A 5,708-nucleotide genomic window follows, 5' to 3' on the forward strand; every position below is an offset into this window, starting at 1 on the left:
AAGCCTACGAGAATCTGTAACACCACGTCAACTGAGACTTTAATCGACAACATCTTCTCTAACATTATTGATAAAAACTATACTAATGGCATACTTTATTCAGATATATCTGATCATCTTCCAATATTTACCATTCACGAGCAGATTGGAAACGTTCAACCAAAACAAAAATGCTATAGAACGCGAAGAAAAGAATCTCACGAAAATATTAATTCATTAATATCTGATTTATCACGCGAACAATGGCAAGATGTGACTTCGGTCAATGACGCGAATTTATCTTACGAAATGTTTTTGCATAAATTTCTTTATTATCATAATAATCGTATTCCCTTAGTTAATGAGAACAATCGCGCAAAAACAAAACAACCATGGATTACCAAAGGGCTAATGCGTTCTATACTCACCCGTAATCGCTTATATAAAATGTCCTTACGTAAACCAACACCACAGAACAAAGCAAAATACAGAACATATCGAAATACATTAACCACATTAATCCGGGCATCTCGAAAGCGATATTATTCAGACATACTAGAATCAAATAAGGACAGTAAATCCAAACTGTGGCGAACTATCAATGACCTTATTAAGAATAAAAACAAAGAACTCCCGACCGTTATTTCCGAAAATGACCAAGATATTAACGACCCTGAAATCATTGCAAATTGTTTTAATAAGTTCTTTACCAACATAGGCCCCAATCTCGCCTCAACAATACTTCCAAACGCTGGAAATTTTACAGATTACCTTCCAGAAAGTAATAATAATTCTTTATTCTTTACTCCCACGAATGAAAATGAAATACTGAATATTGTTCGATCTTTTAAGTCGAGTAGATCTTGTGGCCACGATGGATTAAGTATGCATTTACTAAAACAAATAATACATTTTTTAGTAACCCCCATAGTACATATTTGTAACTTATCATTATCTACTGGGATCTTCCCAAATTCTTTAAAGATTGCGAAAGTAATCCCTATTCACAAAAAAGATGATGCGTCCCAAATAAAGAATTATCGTCCAATTTCATTATTGCCCGTCATTTCCAAAATCCTTGAAAAGATTGCACATGAACGTTTGTATAAGTTTCTGGTTGATAACCACATTTTAAATCCTAACCAATTTGGCTTTCGCAAAGGTTTTTCTACAGATTTTGCAATCATTCAAACTTGTGACAAAATTATCGATTCTATTGCGAACAAACAGCACGTGATAGGAGTTTTTATGGACCTGAGCAAGGCCTTTGATACAATAGACCATGGAATTTTATTAAAAAAGCTACATAATTATGGCATAAGAGGAATAGTTCTTTCCTGGTTCCGAGATTATTTATCCCAACGTCAGCAATACGTAGCATTTCATTCAAGTACCTCGCTTAAGTCATATATTACTTGCGGTGTACCACAGGGATCCATTTTAGGACCTCTACTTTTTCTTATATATATCAACGATATCATAAATTCCTCAACCCTTCTCACCTATGTATTATTCGCGGACGATACCAGTGTCTTCTACTCTCACAACTGTTTAAACACACTAGTTGATATACTTAATTCTGAGCTTGCAAAAATTTCTACATGGTTTAAATGCAATAAATTATCACTAAATATAGATAAAACGTGTTTTATAAACTTCAATACTTCACATTTGCAACCGATAATGCCTAATAACATTATTATTGATGGTATGCCCATTATTGGAAAAAAAAAATCAACCAAGTTCTTAGGGGTAACCCTTGACTCCAACTTAAATTGGAATAACCACATTGACAATATAACCACATTAATATCCAAAGCCATTGGAATACTTCGGAGATTAAAATATTTTGTAACGGAAAAAGTACTCATTATGTTATACAATGCATTAATTATTGTAATGTTGTCTGGGGAAACTGTAATAAAACCAAAGTAAATGTTATTTTTCTTTTACAGAAAAAGGCAATAAGAATATGTACCAACTCACATTATCTAGAACATACTGATCCATTATTCCTTAGACTAAAAGTTCTTAAAGTTGACGATATACACAAATTTCAAACAGCAATATTTATGTTCAAATACACGCAAAATCTACTCCCACTCTTCCACAACGCATTTTCCCTTAACAGGGATGTCCATGCTTACCCCACGCGCCATCGTAATGATTTCCATTTGAATAACCCTAAACTCCTATTAGCTCAAAAATCAATTCGCCATAACGGGCCTGATATTTGGAATTCACTCCCTCTCCACATAAAACAGTGCACTTCTCTCTATTCCTTTAAGGCAAATACAAAGAAATATTTCTTGGCACAATATCATACGGTACAGTAATCATTAAACATGTACCTCTTATACTCAACAACAAGGCAATATTTGGTCCACCCCCTTTTCCTTTTCTTTTACTTTGCTGCTTGACCCTTCGCCCATATTATAACATATCCAATCATTTTCTTAGAAGTGCTGACCATCAACACTTTCGCGCTTCATCACCTGCACACGCACTCACAGGCACCACTCCTGTTTAGCAAGTAATTGTATAAAACTGGATTTACGCGCACTTTAACATGGCCCATCTGTATTAGTGTTCAAGTACTACAATAAAAAATGGTAATTTAACTCCGGCTGTCCGTCTGTTCAAGCACGGCTTATAACGGCGGCCCTCTGCATCATATGTATATATTATATATTGTACTGTGAATTAAGTCATTATTGGCCATATAAACATTTTGAATGTTATTTAACGTTTCATTTGTCTTTACATACAAAATATGACTTACTATGTAATATGTCAATAATTTTCAGAATTGTATTTGTGTAATTGAACCTGCCTTTGTTATTTTTGTTATTCTGAAAGAAAATATGAAATGCAGAAAATAAAATCTTTTCAAACAACCACTAAATCGTACCCGTCGAGAGCGAAGGGAAGACTGGAGTCATGAGAGAGCCAGGTTTCGGTTAAACCTACCGCCGAGATATTATGCATGATGGGACTATTTAAAAATAACCTCAATTCTTCAAAATGCTTATTAATACTTCTAATATTAAAATGTAAAAGAGAAAAAGTAGTACTATCATATTCCTTGACAACATTGGTAAATTGGGATTGAGTAAGATATTCAGAAGACAGACTTTGCAATTGGTTCTCTATGTCAAAATCATAATCTAATTCTTGCGGCGATGAATTAAAACTGTCAGAAACATAATTATCAAAAAAATTGTCATTTTGATTGATATTTGATTCGTTTTGTTCAAAAGAAGGTCCTGCCAAATCAAAAAAGTCATCATCATTAATTGAATTGAATGCTGTGTCTATAGAATTGCGTATTAAAGGGTGAGCGTGTTGTCCGTTGCTTGAGTCCACGAGGGCACCTGTAGAGGGCAGTAGAGAACAATTTGACTGTGGAGATTGTTGCAATATTGCAGTTACACATTTTATCGTTGTCTCTTAATATAACGTTGTCTACAAAGGAAAATAGGATCGTCCTATACATAACATTAATACGATCTAAGTAGGCACAAACATAAAGAGAACAGTTTGTCATAAGCATGAATACTAATATTCAAAATAAGTTATAATAAAACTCCGGTAATTGTTCTTTATCCGATCAATAGAAGGAACACATGTTTGTAATACGTATTGTGTTATGACAGAAGAGAAGACATCTCAAGTCTCATAGGGACCGCCAACCGCCAGTATATAGGGCAAATACTAGGTTGCCAAGGGCAACTCTAGGAAGGAAATCCTTACCCGAAGAATCAATTTTACAAGAAATGAAAAAAAAAAATAACCGTTTTTATCATTAATTCTATACGGATTCCTCCTCTCCCATAACTGCAGCGCAAAAGATCACCCATCCCTATGCCCCAAAAAGACCAACACGCTGGGACCGCCGACGGCCAGTATATTATATAGGGCAAATACATGGTTGCCAAGGGCAACTCTGTAGCGAACAAGACACACACCAAATTCGAGCAAGTTACAAGTTGACATAATATATTGTAATAAACTGTATTAAACTGTGCAGCCGGTCCACTGCGCGAGTGGAGAAGAATACAATACTCGGCTGATACTGTCAGTTCTGATGGCATCCGTTGGCAGATGCCATCCTGGACAAAAAGAACATGTAGGGCAAGTACACGGTTGCCAAGGGCAACTCTATAGCGAACAAAGCACACACCAAATTCGAACAAGTTACAAATTGACATAGTATGTTGTAATAAATTGTATTAAACTGTGCAGCCGGTCCACTGCGTGAGTGGAGAAGAATACAATACTCGGCTGATACTGTCGGCACCCGTTGGCAGATGCCACCCTGAACAAGAAGAACAAACTGAACAATTCACCCTGGATAACTATACAACCTGTATTAAGATGCTTAAGCGTGTTTCAATAATGATAATGAAATTTAGCTTGTGTACGTTGACTGCTGAAAGGTTGAGTAATTTGGGAGCATACCTAGATATTTAAAACATCAGCTGATTGAGTTCTGAATTGGTATGCCAATAAAGCAGAAAAATATTTCGACCAAGAGAGAGTGAGAGAGAAAAAAAAACAAACACCCAAACACATTTTATTAACTTATTGTCGTTATCGTAAAGGGTATATATCAACAACAACAACAACAAAGTATTAATTGCAGTCAGTTTTAGTCAATATTGAAAATATTTCTTGCATAGGTTATGGCATAGACGTGGATTTAGTTGCGATGGATCATAACCCCGTGCAGGCTCTAAACGCAATAAAATGCCGAAAATCATAACAACATAATATCACATGGATTATGATACAAACATAGATTTGGTTACAACGAACCCTTACCCCGTGCAGGCTCTAGATTACAATAAAGTGACCTGACAACCATCATGCCTGCCGGGTACAGATCTCAAACAGGTACAATCTAAAGGAGCCCATGCCCGAGGAATCCATTTGGAGAGAACAAGGGAGAGAACCAGCAATGGGCTTGAAAACAAGGAATGTCTACGAATAAACCGTATCATTCATTCTTACACAGATTTCTCCTCTCCCACAGCTGCAAAGCAATAGATCTCCTCATCCCTATGCCGAAACAAGATCCACACGCTGGGACCGCCAACCATTATATTATATAGGGCAAGTAACAGTTGCAAAGCGCAAGGCACACATCGAATTCGAACAAGAGACAGGTTAACATAATCATTGTAATACACTGCATATACGGCCGGTCCACTGCGTGAGTGGAGAAGAGTATAACATTCGGCTGATACTTGCCAATGTGTACGCTTTAGAAAGTCATTTCTGTCTTCATAATTATTGTAGATCGTATTAATGTCGACGCATTCAAATTGTAATGATCCAGTGTAAAGAAGGCGAGCTATAATGAAGATCTTCTCTCTAAAATATCAATTGTGTGAAAACGATAATCTTATAAGATTTAGTTTAAAGATAAATTTTGGCAATAAATTGACGAGTCAGCAGAACCCATCCTCTGCCTGAACCTTTTAGAAGTAGTTTCCTATACATCAGGGAAACAAGACTTATATCATCATGATCACAGTTAGTTTAGCTCTGTGGAATCACACGGTATGTCGAGCAGTGCTCCTTAGAATCCCAGGTGTTCAACTTTCAACTTTATTTTCATTTCCTTTAAATAAACAAGGAAAATTATAACAATGCATTAACAGAACATATTCGTAATAATTTCAAAAACGTAAATTAACAAAATACATGTGATCATGAGTAACAAC

Source organism: Diadema setosum, chromosome 4 (genome assembly GCF_964275005.1).
Source record: "Diadema setosum chromosome 4, eeDiaSeto1, whole genome shotgun sequence".
NCBI classification, from domain to species: Eukaryota; Metazoa; Echinodermata; class Echinoidea; order Diadematoida; family Diadematidae; genus Diadema; species Diadema setosum.